This window comes from Pyxicephalus adspersus, chromosome 3 (genome assembly GCF_032062135.1).
Source record: "Pyxicephalus adspersus chromosome 3, UCB_Pads_2.0, whole genome shotgun sequence".
In the NCBI taxonomy this organism is placed as follows: domain Eukaryota; kingdom Metazoa; phylum Chordata; class Amphibia; order Anura; family Pyxicephalidae; genus Pyxicephalus; species Pyxicephalus adspersus.
The window spans coordinates 63,884,136-63,903,741 of NC_092860.1; positions in this window are offsets into that span (position 1 = coordinate 63,884,136).

The following is a 19,606-nucleotide window of genomic DNA, read 5'->3' on the forward strand; positions in this document are numbered from 1 at the left end:
CTAAAATTGTACACTTCTGGTGGCATTGACAATGCACTAGATGCCAATTACCAATGCGGTCCCCGTTCCTTCTCAGGGCCCACTGCCTCCTCCTCCTGCTGTTGCTGCTGCCGCCTGTCAGTATTTCATTCACTAAAATTGTATTGCACACTTCTGGGTGGGTGGGTAGTATTGTTAATGCACTACACCCAGCTATAGATGCCAGTTACCAATGCGTTCACTGCTCTGTCCCAGGGTCCACCGCCTCCTCCTCCTCCTGTGGTTGCTGCCGCCTGTCAGTACTCCGTTTACTAAAACTGTACAGTTCTGGGTGGTATTGACAATGCACTACACCCAGCTCTAGATGCCAGTTACCAATGCTGTCTTTGCTCCGTCTCAGGGCCCACCGTCTTCTCCTCCTGCTGTTGATGCTGCCGCCTGTCAGTACTTCATTCACTAAAATTGTATTACACACTTCTGGGTGGGTGTCATTGCCAATGTACTACACCCAGCTCTAGATGCCAGTTACCAATGCGTTCACCTCTCCGTCTCAGGGCCCACCGGCTCATCCTCCTGCTGTTCCCCCCGCCTGTCAGTACTCCATTCACTAAAATTGTACACTTCTGGGTGGCATTGACAATGCACTACATCCAGCTCTAGATGCCAATTACCAATGTGGTCCCCGTTCCTTCTCAGGGCCCACCGCCTCCTCCTCCTGCTGTTGCTGCTGCCACCTGTCAGTACTCCATTCACTAAAATTGTACACTTCTGGGTGGCATTGATGATGCACTACACCCATCTCTAGATGCCAGTTACCAATGCAGTCTATGCTCTGTCTCAGGGCCCACTGCCTCCTTCTGCTGCTGCTGCCGTCTGTCAGTGCTCCATTCACTAAAATTGTACACTCCTGGGTGGCATTGATGATGCACTACACCCAGCTCGAGATGCCAATTACCAATGCGGTCCACGCTCCGTACCAGCACCCACCGCTTCCTCTTGCTGCTGCCACATGTCAGTACTCCATTCACAAAAATTTTATTACACACTTTTGAATGGCATTGACGATGCACTACACCCAGCTCTCCATGACACCTACCAATGCGGTAGGTCACTGCGCTACTTGTCAGCAACTTTATGGGTGGCATTCCTAACACATGTCATCCAGGTCATGATGTTAACTAGCAATTATTATTAATAATAAACAGGATTTATATATCGTAAACAAATTATGTAGCTATATAAATTAAATAGGTGTGCGTACATTAAATAGCAATGCATTCTTCTAAAGTTTTGACAGCAGAGACTGTTGCTAGTGGGTTTAGTTCACCTTTTCTCAAAGTCCTAATGTTTATGCTGCCTTCTGGACGCTGTCCATCAACAACCCAGAAGTTTGAGGAAATATTTGCGAGACTGTCAGAGGCCTTCTCGCTCATCCCTAGTCCCCAACCCCCTGACCGTGGACTGTTGCTGGTCTCTGGCAGGTGAGTTGTGGGGCTGCAAATGACAGAAGGCAGAAGCGACAGAGTCCTATGAGAAAATCCCATAATACTGTCTGCGTCTACTATCTTTTCTGTGGGATCAGACTTCAGTATGAGCTCCCCGAAAGTGGGCATGTTCTATAGACCTCGGAAATCAGCTGTGCTGCTCTCTGCCCACCTTGTTCTATTAAATAATCCTACCCCTCGTACACCAGCAGCATGAGAGCTGTGTCCATGCTGCTGTCCTTACCCTCATGTACAGGTAGTCCCCGAGTAAGGACATCTGACATGCAGACGACTCCTAGATATGAACTAGGCTTCCCTGCTCACTCGTGTGAGGTTTGATGGGGGGAGGGGAGTGGTTTGCATGACTTGCAGAAGAAATCTTTTGCTAAACACAGTTGAGGGTGATCTTAAGGACTGAGCTCTTCTGCAACATCTTGTAACTTTAATGACCAAGACAAACTCTGCAGTTGGTTCTTTTTTGCATATCAAAACACAGCTTGCTCCAGAAGTTAATAATTGTCCAAGCTTCATAAATTCTTTTTTTTGCTTTGTAATTGACTTACAGTGAGGATTTTATACAGTATCTAAAACTATTCTTCCTATGAATATGTTCAGACAAACATCTGTCCTAATTGCATTTATTAAAATAATGTACCATATCTCCCACACCGATTGTTGTGGAAACTTGAAATTTTCAGGGTACACAGTGGACTCTGAAAGTTAATAAAAAAAACATTATTTCAAGCCCCTGAACATAACAAGTTGCCAGATACAGCGTCCCAAACATAAAATTCTAATAAGAATCAGGGATCTTTTCTTATTAAAGTGCAACTAAAGTGAAAATAAAAAAATGACACCTTTACTTGCACAGATCGATCACATATGGCACTCCATTCGTCAAAAAATAAAAATCTGGCCACTTACCTTCTAGGAATTCCAATTTCTTTTTAACAGTAGAGAAAAGTGAATTGTAAGATAAGTGGGGGATTCTTGTGGATACCCCCTCCCCCCATGAAAACTTCATCACTCTTACCATACTATGGTCCCGTCATGTATAAATGTCCCTTTTTGTTCTTTGAACCCCAATTTTTCATGAATGGGGAGCTGTAGGTATTTTAAAATGTAGGTGCAAGTGGGGGACTCCTGTGGCTAACTACCCCTAAAAGGTCATTGCTGCAGCACCATTACATCACAGGGGTAGCACCCGCGGCTCTCCCTACACTGCTCTAAAGCTAGTGACAGTGTGACAGCAGGACTGCAACCAGTGGGAGCACGGGTGGCTTTCCTCACACTGCTTACACTGGAACTACTGAGAATGGCAGAACAATATATGTAAGGCTTACACTTCTCTGCCATTCCCAGCAACTCTGCCACCTGGCAGCACAGCCGCTCTGTTACACTTCTCTGCTATTCTTAGCTAGTGTGCTGACAGGAGGCAGAGCTGCTGAGAATAGCAGAATAGTATAAGCTCTACATATACCGGGCCGTGACAAAATTTTATTCTGTTACCCGGTCCTGTTGTCAGAACGTTTGGGAACCATTGCCCTAAATGAATTATTGTCAGGTCTGCATGCATTTAGCTTGCACATAGGAGTGAGATGTCACAGGGTAATGTGAGAAGGTAAAACAAGGATTTTATTTAAAAACACAATTGTTCTTAGTACACTGTGCTCAGCTCATGGAACCAGTTGTTGTGTCTGTAAGGAATGTTATTTTGCTTGAAGTCTTAAAGTTAAGTTGTATTTGTGTGTTTTGCTATATTTTGCAGATAATTGAGTTGTGTCGAAACTAGATATATCCTCCTTATCAGGAAGTCAATATTTTCTCCATCTTTACCTTGAGGCTTCTTACCTTGAAACATCTTGCTCAGCGTAGTTGTTGATAAAGTTTCTTGTTATTGACTAACTACTAAGTGCTTGAGCTGCGCTTGAGCTGCGTTTGTGTCCCAGCACGCTATAAACAAAGGCCCCGAGAGAAAGGGAAACTGATCTGGGATTAATAGAAATCGCCTTAACAGTGTCACATTAAACAATAAACAATTAAAAACAATCATGACATGATCAGTAGTGTTTCATAGATATATAAACAACAAAGTTAAAATGAGGACAATAGTTGAGACAACAAAGTGCAGGGAGAAGGGGGGAAAGGTTGGGGAGGGGGGGTGGTTTATCAGATACTGGAGGTAGGAATTGAATTAGATGTATAAGTAAACCTAGGTTATCAGACATTATCAAAAAACACCAGATTGTTTTGGATTCTGTATGTAAACCGATCACTGACCATGATCCAGTTAAGTTTAGGGGTGATGCCTGTCAATGTCAAATTCTTGCTAAATTAGATCTGGCTTATGTTTAGAACGCTAAATAGTAGGTTTACTAAATAGTGCAGTCATTGCATAAATTGGCAATTTAGTGTTTAATGTCAGTGCAAAGACTTCTTTCAAATAGTTTTGGGCCACAGGGCTCCCCACCATATATGGGGCATATTACCTTTTTAAACACATTCTCAAAAGCATAGGGAAAATTTATAAGGCTTAATGTGGTGTAGCCTATCCTGAACCAGATACTTTATAGCGTTTTTTAGTTTGGCTCAATCAAGGAGGTATTGATGGAAATTTTGGATAGTTTATTAGCAGTCTGTTGCCATTGTTCCAAATCCCAGGAGAAGTTGAAGTCTTGTTCCCATGTTAACATGTACAAAACTTTCTTCCTAGTATAGGAAAGTGTGGGGTAGATAGTGGAGATAATAATGAATAATGAACTTGCTAGAGCTTTCAAAGGGTGTGCAGCCATACGGAGCCTGCCCTCCACGCAGTTTTACTTTGACGAAAGAGGCTATTTGGTTATCAGAACATCTTGGAGGCAGGTATATCCTGTTTTTCCCCAAGATAGGGGAGACCTACAGATCTGCGGGTATTCACAAAGTCACCAAAACATTGAAACCCTTTACTGATCCACTATTGAAAGCTACTAAGAAGTAATCCTTGGGTGAAATCTGGGTTTCTCCATATGGGCGCAATATGTGTTTCGAGCAGAGACCCCCTATGTGGCAAAAATAGTCCCAAATGGTAAGGGAATGAGCCATAGTGGGGGCTGCCTATGGATGGTCTCTGGCGTTTGGAAGACCACATAAAAGCTTCAATCTTTATGGTAGCACCAGCTACGGATTGACTTTCTAAGTCTACCCATTGGGGCCTCAGGTGCAGGAATGTGTATTGAGTCAGTTGAGCTACCTGCGCTGCATTATAGCATTGAAGTAAAGTGGAAACTCCTAGGCCTCCAAATCTGGGGGTGTAAAGGGTAATTTGGGAGTTCTAAAAATCCTACAATACTACAATCCCAAATACAGTGTTGAACCCAGAATTTTTTTAAGCCGGGTAGACTTTTTAACCACCCAAAAACAGTGGGGTGGTAACTGAAAAGATCCGGGTTGCTCAGGCTAAAAAGTCCTGGTAAGAACACTACAAATAAAAGATAAAAGTTTGGATCGGTAGCGTTCAGAATGGGTATAGTGATTTCAGTAGGACATCTATTTTCACAGTGGCTGTCCTACAAAATCAGGAAGGAGGGGATATCTTCCATTTAGTGAGGTCAGAATAATTTTTTGGGAATAATTGTACATAATTTGCTTTATACAGGTCTTAAAGTTTAGGTGATAGTTGTATACCTAAATACGACCGTAAAGATTCAGATCACTGTTGACCAGTAACATAAAGAAATATATAGTCAGCAAGGAGAGCGCATTTATGTTCTTTTTGCCCACATCAAATGCTTTTAATACCCACAATTTCTCTCTCCTATTGAGAAAATATAATTTAGTGGATGGTTGGAGGGAGATGAATCCTTCGGTCAGGGATTATACTTATTTCTCAGCGGCACATAATCAGTACTCACGCATAGATCATGGCTTCATCCAGTCTTCTATGCTCCCCAATTTACTTGGAGCAAGTATTCTGTCGACTCCGTGGTCAGACCATGACCCCCTGGCCTTATATTTGACGGGCTTTGATAGATCGCAACCTGGGTTTAGGTGGAGATTCAATGAGAGCTTTGTCTCTGATGATATGATGAAGAGTGATATAGAATCACTGTTGGTCAATTACTTTCAGATTAATGTAGCAGATGACACATCCCCAGCTATAAACTGGGAGGCCCACAAAGCCTACATGAGGGGCGAGTTGATTAAAATGGGTGCGACACGCAAACGAGCCCACAATAAGATGATAGATACCAGCCTTCAGGAATATCATAAATTGCAATTGCAACACAAGTCGACGCCGCATGTAGTTCTGAAATCTCATTTGGAGGCGAAACGCACAGAACTTAATTTGTTACTGACTACCAGAGCTGAAAAATCTTTGCGATGGTCAGCACACAAATTTTTTGTTTGGAGTGACAAACCGGGAAGTCTCTTGGTCAATAAGCTTAACCCCAAGCCCAAGTTCCATGCTCTTCCTAAAATTAAGACTAAGGGTGGTAGGTTATCACAAAACCCAGAAAAAATTTTTGCGGCTTTTGAAGATTTTTACAGCCGTCTATATGGTTTGGCTGATTCAAATAATTCATTGGGATTGGAAAGATTTCTTGACCAACTTGACCTTCCTAAACTGCGGTCCGAACATAGAGCGTTCCTAGATAAACCTTTTACGGTGGAAGAGTTGCAGGGGGTTATGGGTCTACTTAAAGTGGGTAGCTCGCCTGGTCCGGACCGATTCTCAAATCTGTATTACAAGACGTTTAGTCCTCTATTGGCTTCTCACATGGTATTATATTTCAACTACCTCAGAGAGGGAAACGCCTTGGTAGGGGATGCCAATAGGGCATTCATTAGTGTAATACCTAAGCCGGGGAAGGATGTTTCAGAAGTGGTTAATTATAGGCCTATCTCCCTGATTAATTGTGACCTGAAAATTATGACGAAGATTTTGTCGCTTCGATTGAGCTCCTTTTTGGGAGCATATGTTCATCCGGACCAGGTGGGTTTTATGTTACACAGGCAGGCTCCGGACCAAACAAGGAGGGCTATCGATCTTATATCGGTATTAAACTCAGGCTGGGATGGGGGACCGGCTCGCCAAGCCATGTTACTTTCGCTTGACCTCCAAAAAGCATTTGACAGTATATCTTGGAGTTACTTGTTCCAGGTGCTCCTTAAAATGAGTTTTGGTCCTTTTTTTTACTAATCTTCTTTCAGCTCTATACGATCTACCTGAAGCCAAGATCTCACTAGGGGGATTCTTATCATCGGCGATTCAAATTAAGAGGGGGACCAGACAAGGTTGTCCCCTATCTCCACTGCTGTTTGCATTAGCAATTGAACCCTTAGCGATAGCAATACGGGCAGATCCTAATATCCAGGGTATTAAATGTGGCCAGACGGAACATAAGTGTCCTCTCTTTGCTGATGACATCCTTATGTTTATCACCTCCCCAATTACGACCTTGCCGAATTTAATGAAAATTCTGGATGACTTTGCACTGTGCTCGGGCTTGAAGGTTAATAAATCTAAGTCTCAGGCTCTTAATATAAATATTCCTACGAAGATATTGTTAACGCTCCAGGGGAATTTTGATTTCATCTGGCATAAAGATTCTATTCAATACCTAGGCATTCAGTTGACCCCTACATACAATAGTCTTTATAGATGTAATTATGGCCCACTGTTTAAGAAAGTATATGAGGATATCCGGAGGTGGTCCCTGTCCCCGCCTTCGTGGCTGGGAAGAATTGGGGCCGTTAAAATGAATTTATTGCCTAGACTGCTTTATTTATTTCGCACACTCCCGATACAGGTGCCTATGAAAGAGATTGGTTTACTACAATCTAGGGTGATGCAATTTATTTGGGGGGGGAAGAAGGCTAGATTTCACAAAGACACGCTGTTAGCTCCCAAAAGTTTGGGAGGGTTGGGAGCTCCGCATTTGAAATACTACTATGTAGCGGCGCAAGTGGCTCAGTTATCGCTGAGTTCTCTACAAGGTGCGAGACCCCAATGGGTTGAGCTGGAGAATTTGGATGGCTTTGTGGGATCCATAGATTCCATCATGTCGAGGAGAAAAAACACCAGAGGCCCGGTTTAGTGCCCGGCCCTATCCCATTCTATGCAGATTTGGGACAGATTTAGCCACCACCCGAAGCTTTCCTCTATCCATAAACCTTTGACCCCATTGTGGCTTAATCCGGACTTTCCGCCGGGAATGCCTCCAGCTGAATTTCAAAGGTGGATGTCTAAAGGCTTTAGGCGAATTAAGGACATGATAGATGTTCGAGCAGTAGTCACTTGGGAACACTTATCCTCTCAATTTGAAATTCCAGCCACAGAGTATTTTCACTATAGACAACTGTTTTCCTTTATCTCGCAGATAATTAGGGAAGCCCCAAAACCCATGTGTTCCTCGCCCCTTGAAAGCACTTGTTCATCTTTAGCTAACACGAGGGGGCAAATCTCGGTCATTTATTCGGCATTAATTGACCAGCGTAAAAAATTGAGATATATGAGGGAATGGGAAAAAGAACTGGGCATCACGTGGAATTTGGAGGATTGGCAGGACATGATTTATGCCCTATCTAAAATATCTCTCAATTCTGCGGTGGTGGAGGCCAACTATAAAGTAGCCCTTAGATGGTACCTCACCCCAGCTAAATTGGCGAGGATGTTCCCTTCAGTTTCTCCTCTGTGTTTCCGAGGGTGCGGGGACAGGGGTTCCATGGTACATATTTGGTGGACTTGCCCGGTGGCCAGGAGGTTCTGGAGTGAAGTATTCAACTTAATCTCAAGCGTGGTGAATCAGGGGATTTCGGTTACTGTGGAAGCTGCACTATTTAGTAAAATTGATATAACATTATCAAAATCCACCCAAAAACTGATTAGACTGCTACTTGTGGCGAGTAGAATTGCATTGGCTAAAGCCTGGAAGGCCCCCACAATTCCCTTAGAACCCATAGTCTCTAAGTTGAATTGGATCATGGTGAATGACAAACTCACTCACACTTTAAAGAATTCCCTGGACAGATTTGAGGAGGTCTGGGAACCATGGTTATCATACAAGGGTTCATGATAGCTGGTTATGGGACCTCAACTTGAATGTTGAGCTGTATTTAGTTTCCGTTAGTACTTCCTCTTTCCCTCCCTCCCCATCACCCTGGTGTTTTTTCTTTTTTTCTTTTTTTTTTACTAACTTTTGTTTCCCTTTCCCCTCAACCTTTTGTGTTTCCCCTCCTGTTAGCTATGTGTTAAAAGTCAGGGTCAAAGTGCGAGGCACTTTTTTTCTCTCCTAACAGCAAGATTACGGGTTTTGATTGCTGTTATTGTACTTTATAACTCCATTTATCACAGATGTTTTGTACGACTATAGTTTGTCTATCCTTGGTTCTTGCCTTTGGCCCCTGTTGTAATTTTTAATGTTATTGTTTTTTAAAAGTTTGTAAATGTTATTATTTGTTCTATAAATCTCTATAACTCTCAATAAAAATATTGAAATACAAATGCTTTTAATACCAGTATTATCTTGTTTTTTTTATTATTAACGGAGATCGCTAATAGTTCAATTGCTGGGCAAATAGAAGGGAGGAGAGTGGGCATGCCTGTCTGGTACCTATGCGTATGGAGATGGGTGAAGAGCAGAAGCCTTTAACATGTGCTCTAGGGGAAAAGTACAAAGCTTTTAATGTACTCAGGAAGAAGGGCCCAAATCCCATTTGAGTGAGGAGTGAGAACAAATATTCCCAAGAAACCCTATCAAAGGCTTTTTGCAAGTCTTCCTTGTCAATGTGATTGGAGTATGGAGATAAGGTCAACTGAACATCTGGTCTGATCGAGAGCTTGTCAATATCTTATAAACCCCACCTGGTCTGGGTAGATATAATGACTGAGGAAAGAAGTTAGTTTTTCTGCTAAAATTTTAGGCATAATTCTAATGTCACAGGTAATTAAAGAAATATGCCTAGAGTTGGATACTTTAGTAACGTCTTTGCGAGGATTTGGTATTACATAGTTACATAGTAAGTTATATTGAAAAAAGACATAAATCCATCAAGTTCAACCCCTAGGGCATCAGTCGCCAACCGGTGGTTGAAACTTTTGGTGGTCTTCGGCTCTGGACGGTGTGCCTTCCAGCGGGGTCAGGAGAAGGATCCCACTGGGGGTGCACCAGTTAGAGCCGAGGCAGCTCAAGGCGGTGGGTAAGTTGTGTCTTGCCCATTGCAGGCTCCAGACATAAAAAGTGCCCTCTTGTTCTTTGTAACAATCTTAAAATAAATAGTTGGGAAGAGAGTTCTCTATATGGACCATTTATTTATTGTAGTTAGGTGATCATATCGCCCCAAGTTCATCTCTGCTCAAGGGAGAATAGATTCAGTTTAGCTAATCTCTCCTCATAGCTGAGCTCCTCAATTCCTTTAGTTGTCCTTCTCTGCACTCTCTCTAAATCCGAAATATCCTTTTTGTGAACTGGTGCCCAAAACAGGACCATATACTCCAGATGTGGTCTGACATGATGTGACAGATGTGGTACAGGGGCAGGATAATGTCTTGATTTCTGCAGTCTATTCCTTTATTAATTCAAGAGTTTGAATTCAAGAGTTTTCAAAAAGTACTTTTCTAGCTTTAGATTTTGCAGCTTGGCATTTCATGCTATTATTAAATCTATGATCTACCAGAACCACCAGATCTTTTTCTATTTCTGACTCCCCAAATGTATTCCCCCTAGATATTATGAAGCATGCATGTTGTTAGCCCCCAAGTGCATAACTTTACATTTCTCAATATTAAATTTCATTTGCCACTTGGTTGCCCAATCAAACAGTGCATCTAGGTCTGCTTGTAGATTAAAGACATCCTGTATGGACCTAATTCCATTACATCGTTTGGTGTCATCTGCAAACACAGAAATGATACTATTAATCTCAAACTCTGTCACGCTAAGGGAGACAGGGCCACTAGGGAGTGCTTACGGCTTTCACGTAGGAGGTGAGAGTCGAAGCAGTAACCAGATCTTCTCCAGAGCCTATGATGGTGAGGATGTTGAATCACTGGTTACTGCCAGGTTGCGGTCCTTGGGCACACCAAGGTGGGCAATAAGAAACACGGTACCAAATCACAAAGCAGAAGGATAGTCGAGGAAGGCCGGGGTCAAGTCAGGCAGCAAGCAAGAGAGGTCAGGTCACAACCCAGGGGTCAATTACCAGGGTTTCAGGATACAGACACCAGTGACACAGGGGCCACTGCAGGCACAGGGAACACAGGAGACACTGGAAGCAACAGAAGGCACAGGTGACACAAGAATATCCACAGACAGACAAACACTAGAACAGCACAGGGAAGTTGGCTGGGAACCAAAATACTGGAAAACGAGGGGTTACCGCAGGAGCTGGACAGAGGAAACATTGAATTAGCCAACAGGTGTACAGGAACTAGCTCAACAGAACTAGGGGCTCGGCACCAGTGGAGACACGTTGCGCAAACACTGAGTGCAGTGTGTGAGCTAGCTAAATAGTCAGGGATGACAAAGAGGCTATTTTCTGATTGGCCAGCAGATTGAGTGAAACAGGTAAGAGGGACATTAACCCCCCCCCTTTTACGGGGCCTCCCCACCCGCTGAGGTCCAGTTTTAAGGGTAAAGGAAAGGTGAAACCTCTTAGCAAGAAGAGATGCAGACACATCTGTAGCTGGAACCCACAATCTCTCCTCAGAACAGAAATCTTTCCAGTCAATTAGGTACATTAGCTTTTTGCAAGAAAACCTGGAATCCAGAACATGATGGACTTCATATTCCTGAGAAGTATCCGGTGCAGTAGTAGCCAGCAGAGAGGGGCGAGAAATCCGATTCAGGACAAATGGATTTAGCAGAGACACATGAAAAGCATTGAGCACCTTGGGATGTGGAGGAAGGCATAGTTTATAACAAACGGGGTTGACCTGGGATGAAATAACATAAGGACCAATGAACTGTGGAGCAAACTTCAGGGAAGGGACTTTGCAACGGATGTTCTTCGTGGAGAGCCAGACTTTATCCCCAGGTTAGAGAGCAGGTACCTTACGGCGATGCCGACCTGCAAACTTCTTATGTCGGAGAGCTGCAGGTTTTAGATGCTAGCAGGTAGAAGACCAGAGACTATTAAAGTTCCTTTGCAGGGCACTTCCTCAGAGCAGGGTATAGGAACCGGGAGACAAGGATGTTTGCCGTAGACACGTAGAATAGGGATTCCATGGTGCTGGTGCTAACATGGTTGTTATGGGTAAACTCCACCCATGGTAGCAATGTTACCCAGTCATCATGGTGGGCAGATACAAGTGCTCGATGATATTGCTCCAAGGCCTGACTAACTCTGTCTGCCCATTAGTCTGCGGGTGATAGGCTGAGGAAAACTCCGCAGAGATGTCCAGGGATTTGCAAAAGCCTTTTCAAAAGCGGGAGGTAAAGTGCACCCTACAATCTGATACCATATGCGTGGGCATACCTTGAAGCCCAAAAATTTCATTAATGAAAATTGGAACAGCTGCTGATGGTAAGGCAGGAAGGGGTACAAAATGGGCATTCTCGAAAAGCGATCGACGACCACCCAAATGACCGTACAACCGTCACAAGGTGGAAGATCTGTAACAAAATCCATAGACAGACACCAAGGCTCCTTGGGAATGGGAAGAGGAAGAAGTGGTCCTGCTGGGGCACAGATAGATAGATGACTTCGTCTGAGCACACACAGCACAGGCCTTTACATAGTCAGACTCGAAAATGGCTGTTTGAATTCGGGCAGACCCGGCCTGAAAAAAAACGAGATTCGTCTGTAAAAATTCAGATTAAAAAAAAATGTGTTAAAAAATAAATTAAGTTTAAATTAATTTATTGAGTGTTTGTGTTTTTTTTAACCAATTTTTTTATTTACAGGCTATCCTACAATGACATATCTTTTACTCTGTAACACTTTCAAGCATAGTAAAAAGCTGATACATTTGTTACATTTTTCTTTTATCCACTGCAAGAAAAATGTAACAAATGTATCATATTACTGTGCGTGTTGCGTGTGTAAGAGATACTTGCCGGCCGTCTGCAATCATTGAGAGGAGTGTGCGATCCCTGGGGCACTACAGGTTGATTACCCTGTAGTGCCCCGGGGATTGTAGTGGAACTGCAAAGTTTATCTTGCGGTCACAGCTGTGACTGCAGGCGATCCCTGGGGCACTAGAGGATGTGGGGACAAGTTTCCACATTCATCACATCTAGTGCCCTGTGTTCTTGGATAGAGAAACTCTATCGAAGAACACCTACTACTAGCAACAGCAATCAAAATGACTGTTGCAGTCTTGTACAATGTGTTCCTGGATAGGGTTTCTCTATCCAAGAACACAGGACTCCCAATCTGATTGCAATCTGATTGCTCTTTCAGCCCTTAATAGTCCCTAAAAATAACCCAAAATCTCCCACTATTGACTTCAATGGTGTTCGAATTCGGTTTTCGAGATATTTGACAAACACTAGTTCTGTGAACACCCGGATGACCAGAAAGTTTCGAGTCATGTGCCAAACATAATATTTCGATGTGGAGTTGAGGAGGCACAAAGGTTTTACCAGGAGGGATACCAGATTTCTTGATAGAGGTCAAGGCCAGGATGCGGGCAGGAGGGATGATTAACTCTGGCTCCGCAACAGTCTTGGAATCCTGTGGATCAAATGAGCGAGAAAGTGCTTGAGCCTTTGTTTAGACACTTCTTCTGGTAAATCATGCCTTCAATTCAGACAAATTAATAGGTTGAAGAAATTGTTACAGATCTTGCAGCTGAAAGATGTGTGGCAAGTAATATATCCGAGTGATAAAGACCTTACATTTTATTATCCAGTGCATGATTCGCATTTTCAGATTGATATGATCTTTGTTGATCATTTACATCTGAGTAGACTTAAGGGGGTAGATATTGCCCCCCGTACAATTTCTGATCATGCTCCAGTGAAGGCCATCGTGCTTGGGATTTCTATTCTCTATTCTCCCCCATTTAGATGGCCTCTTAATGATTCCCTTTTGCGGGATAATGATATAAATAAGGATATTGTTACTGATTTGCGTAATTTCTTTAGAGAAAACGATTTGGAACGTACCGAACCAGCACATGTTTAGGAAGCTCATAGGGTCATCAATAGGGGTAAACTAATTGCTCATGGAGCGCCTAAGAAAAAGGAAAAAATACAAAGAATTAATGAATTGCTGTTTAAAATCCCACAACTGGAAGCAGTACATAAACAATCACAATGGAAATCACAGGCTATGCAGCTGTCAAACCTGTGTTATCAGTTAAAGGAAATGCTGATTGGTAAAGCTAGATCAGCTATTTCTATGGTTGCTAAAAGATTTTATGAATGGGGGAATAAAACAGGTGAATACTTAGCAAATGTTCTTAAGAAAGAGAAAGCAGCCTCCTACGTCTCCAAGATTAAAAAAAATCTGGAACATTGGTTTATTTAGCTGTTTTTGGGAATTTTTATCAGGATCTCTATCAGATACGAGTAGGAGAAACACCGGAAATGTTTTCTATTCATAGGGAAAAGATCAAAATATATCTTAACAAAGCGAAGCTGCCTAGCCTGCCCATAGAAAAGTTTCTTGACCTAGAGAGAGATATAACTGAGAGTGAACTGAGGGTTGCTAATAAAACCTCTCCAAGTAGTCAAACCCCGGGACCTGATAGTTTCTCTTTGAAATATTACAAACAATACTAAAATATTCTACTTCCTTACTTAAGCAAATATATTAATGACTTAACAGTAGGGGGTTCAATGTGTAAAGATACTTTAAGGGCACACATTTCAGTGGTCCCTAAACTGGGTAAAAACCCCACCTTCTGTGCCAGTTTCCAGCCTATATCTCTACTGAATGTAGATGCAAAACTATATGCAAAGGTGTTGTTTAAGAGGTTGCAAGATATTGTTCCTTTGTGGGTTCACCCAGACCAATCGGGTCTTGTTCCAGGGAAAGAACCTAGGGACAACTGTTCATGAGTTCTCTTTTTGATACATTGGCCCAGATTCATCAAGCAAAATCGGAAGGTCGCTTGCGCATCCGTATTAGCGATCTGAAATCGGAAGCCGTCGCGCAATTCAGCAACTGAATGAACTTGCGGCCAGAGCTGCGCATCCCCGGCAGCTTTACACTGGGGAGCTTGCATTAAAAGTCACTGTTCCCCTAAAAAAGCATTCTTTCTAATGGCACACATATTACCTTTAGCCCTAAAAAAAAAAATGTTTGTGCTGTTCAAATGTTTAAAACATCTTAATGCGCTAAGAAAAAGCATATTTTAAAATGACTTATTTCTTTTCTGTTAGGCAAGAGTTAACCGAGTTCAACTCCTACTACATAGGCGCCTATATAAAAGCTTACGATGCCTGATCAGAGGAGCCGCCCGCGGGTAAATCTTGGGACTGTCCGCGCACAAAGCCTCGGCTTTGCCATCGGACTAGATTTTCCCACAAAAGTCACAAACACACACACGTTCTTTTGTTTGCTTCTTATGTATATGTGTGTGTGTGTGTATATATATATATATATATATATATATATATATATATATATATATTTGTAATTACTATAGTTTTAATAATAATACTTTATATATATATATATATTGTTGACTACTATAGTGGAATATCTGTTTACTGCTGTACATATCTAAAGGATCATATTGATCTTATTGGAGTATATATAAGGGTGTGTTTTTACATATTTAAGGATCATATCAATCAATGATAATGAAATGTGCAATTGCAAAAAAAACTAACAGACCATTTTGACAGACTGCACAAGTGCTAATTGCAAGTGAATTTCTATCACCTGTGGGCTTAAATTTGAGCATATATAAGGGTGTGGTTTAAATTACTTTTTCCTTTTGTCTTTTTCTTCCTGGAGGGGCTGTTGGTTTGTGTGTTATCCTAATTAATTGATTGTGTGGCCATATTGTTTGATTGCCAAATTCTGCCTTTAGTACCACTTTTCAATGTTTGTGCTGCATAAAGATTTTCTGGTCCACTTTTTCACCCTTGATAGGGCAAAATTGCATATTGGTTTGTTAAGTATTTTTTGAATGCAATATTTGTTGGGCCATTTTTTAACTATTTTGGATTTACATGGAAGTGTGGGTTTACATGTGTTTTGTTTGTTCTTTTTAATTATTTTGTAATTTACTGTAAAGTTTTTAGTGATGTGTGTTTTTTTTTGACCTTTTAGAAAATGTTTCTTTTGAATAAAGTTATTTCTAAGATGTTGTTTGTTTTTTGGGGGTTTATGTGATCTCCTTTACAATCTCTCAGGACACACAGTTTAAAAAGACAATTGCGATTGTTTTTAAGCTATTCCTCCCCCTGAATTATTTGGGAAAACTGTTTTATCAGTAGTTTTTTTTTTTTTGTATTTTGCATGTTTTGCTTCATATGCACTCATGTATGTATAGACATGAGTGCACATAAAGCCAAACATGTATGTATGCATTTATATGTGTGTACATATACATACAAAAGAGAAATTAGGAGAAGAAATAGGCAAAGAGGGCTTTTTGGACCATATTGCTTCACATTGCAACGATAGCCTATTTCTTCCTATGATTTCGGATTTGCCATTGGAAGATATACATTGGATATTGCTTACATTGAATAAACATCCTGAAAGGCTTGAAAAGCAACAACATATGTTTGGCTCAAAGGGAAACCTAACCAAAAATATATACAAAAAGTATTATTAATATAAAATATATGCGCGTAACTATGCCCAACAATGGACCACTGGCGGGTACGGATGCGCATACAGCAGGCGTACGTGCAAATGCGTGGCCACATTTTGCAGTAGGCGGGAGTTAATCAGGAAGTAGGAGAGAGAGACATCATGCCGCGCCCGTTGTTTGGAGAGAGGGACCTGCGCTTTATTATTAAAGTAGGTGATTTTTTTAGAAAAGATTTAAGGGGGGGTGGGGAGGAGGATTCTTTTTACTAGAATTAGCCTATTTTGGTCCATGTTTGAATGTGTTTTACGCATCATGCATGTTTGAAACACATTGCAATGTGTTTTTACGCTGCTTCTCATATTTCTCAGCCTAAGAACTCGCCATCTTTAATCCTTCACATGTCCTAAACCCTTGTTTGCAACTACTTGAAATGTTGAGGATCCTACTAGCTACTAATCAACCACATTTCTTGGAGGTTGTTGCAGTGCACTTCAAATGCTTGTAATTTGGTGGCCTGGGATTTATTAGATATTTTGGGACTATTATCTATGAGTGTCCTCATAGGCTGCAAGATATGACATGCAGAATTCCCACACACAGATATCACACTGTGCCCATGATGTCGTTACACATGCCCACAGAGTGGATATATTTTACCAAGCAGTTTTTTATATAGAAGCCACAGCACAGCTATAGAATGGGGAGGGACAGCCTGTGTCCCCATCTCATTCTAGCTGCGCTCACTGCCCAGCTCTTATCGACAGCTGGAATCCTCGGCAAGGATGACAGCTGAGAATGGAGCGTTCTCTATTGTTCTTTCAATGGATTACAGCTGCAGATGAGAGCTGGGTAGAGGTCCACACACCTAAAGTTGGCTGTTCACAACTATGTACATGCACATATTTTGATGTGTGTATATATGCTTTGTAAGAATCGTCAGCATTCTACCCCATTAAGCTCAATCAATAGATCATAGATCTATTAGAGATAGATCATTTGAAGAGCACTAATTTGCCTCCTCTCTATCACGCAAGGCTGGAAATTATCTTTCTTTAAGGTACATTATTCTACTGTCTCACATAGATATTCCCGTGTTTTATATTTCTCCACTTTTTTTATAGATCTTTTTTTTCACGTGTCAACAAAAGAAATCCACATGTGCTGCATTATCTGACCCAGTGCGACAGTGCTTACATTTTGCCCCTAGATTGTATGTATGTATGTCTGGCACTTACTAATGTTCACTAAAACCGGATAAACGGTTTTTACATCTAGGAGCACAATTATTGGTTTTACAATGGTTTAAACAGGATTAAGCTTAGTGAAGCTTCTTAGTAATAGTATACCCATATATATCTACACACAATATTAACAAACAGTTTACATTTGCAACCAAACTATGTCAATTTGCAACAGAAAATATATAAATCAGTCAATGAATTAGTTCTCCCTTTTTTTTCTTTTTAACAGGTGTTTGGTTGTTGTCAAAATAACTCACATTTTGTTTATCTTTTTCTTTAGACAATGATTCGCAAGAGATTTTACCAGCAGAGGTCTATCTTTGTGAAACGACAAATTGCGGAGAGGCTGGCAGACAGGCTCTGGACCCCTTCAGGGAGACGCCCAACTGTGGCCCAGATCCAGCACGTTTGGAGCGACCTCAAACGTAGAAGACTGGATTTGGTGCGCGAAGTGGGGGACCCCATCCTGTCTGGTAAGTTTGGCATTTTGTCTTCTCTTCTTGTTAAGGACTGGTGTTTTAGAATTTTTGTTGTTTGTGTAAAGTAGAATTGTTTAGCATAGTTTGTTTTTCACTTCCTATATTTTACTACCCTTATTAATTTGGTATATTTGATTTTGTTATTACAGCCAACTCTCCATCACGCTGGCTCAGAATAGTCCAGCGGCCACACACATCTTCTACTTTTAACTGAACGTTCTTTCTAGGTTGTTGGGTAGCATGACTAAAAATAGACATGAGTTGTTTAGTTGGCCATAGTTGTACTGACAAATGTTTGCTCTAAATTCTTGGACGTAGGCAGAAAGTATCATTTAGAAGTTCAGCATTAATCTATTAACCTTAACTAACCTTACAAATCTACTTTAGTCCTGCCCACCTACTTTTACTTATGCTGTTCATTTTTTATCTACAGCTGCTGCAGCGCCCTTGCCACCAGCATCTCCTCCACCGGACAGAAGTTCCTCATCTGATTGTAAGTATTTCTCCATTTTAGATATTGTAAACATTCCTTTAGAACCATGATTATAAACTAAGAGATAGTTTGTTAGGCCTTGTTCTAGTTCTATCAAGTATCATTAGGAGTGTATGACTAGCTTCATGTCCAGGCAGCTTTTAACACAAGACAAAGGTTAAATGTCACTTAGACAAGTTTGTCCCTTGTGAAAACCCACAACCTTCATTGACATCAAACCTTCATTGGACCCAGGATTCACCTTTCTTTCTTGTTTTGCTCTGTGTAAAGAGCAAAACAGTCATAACTTGATGAGATAACATATTTTACATTCTTTAGCACTGTGCAATTTAAGAACTAATTGAATGTTATACTGTTCCATTTGGTCAGTACTTAACTCTCTTACTTTTTTGGTCTCCTTCTACAAACACAGCCAGTTCCACATTGAGGGAGGCAGCCAGGCCACCGGAGGAGCTTCTGAGCCCCCCAACACTGCCACCCCAACCCCGGCGACATGGCAGACATCCTCCTGGTAAGTTTATATTTTCATTAGTTTGGTTTTTAAAAGGACAGTACTTTTATAAAATGTTTGGACCAAACTCTTCCAGTTAATCTATTATTTGTTTTTCCTCACCCGCCAGGAAGTATACAGGAAAGCCTGTATTGGCTGCACAGGAGGATGTCTGCCCTGGAGCAGCACTTTCAGCTGGACCCTCCTACAGCATTTAAAAAAAAAAAACAAAAAATGTTGTATATATGTTTATAAATAAGTTTGTTACTATTATATTTTTATATTGGTTGGGATATTTTAAGCTATTGGGGGAGATTAAAAAAATTAAACTTTTGTAAAAAAACTGAAAGCCAGATTTTGTGAATTTAATTTGATTTTTATTTCAGTGCACATTTCTCAACATTTTTCCAGCATGGCTAATCCAAATCCATCCCTAAAAAATACAAAAAATAAACCTTAGTTTTTACGTTTTTACACAATGGTTATTTGAACCATAAAATCTTTAACATGCTCTTATCCTACACAAACCTGTTTTGCAGCTTGGCCGAGTTTGCTCCATTCCTTAATTGGTCACTTGGTCAAAACATCATGTGATCTTAAAAGTAACAGAGTTGGGTATGTTAGATATGTTCTCTTCAAAATATATGTAATTGTAACATCATTCAAGAATACATTTGGCATAGAATACACAGCTGAACACCTTAGTATGTCATTTTAACCAAGAGAAAAGTAGTTGACC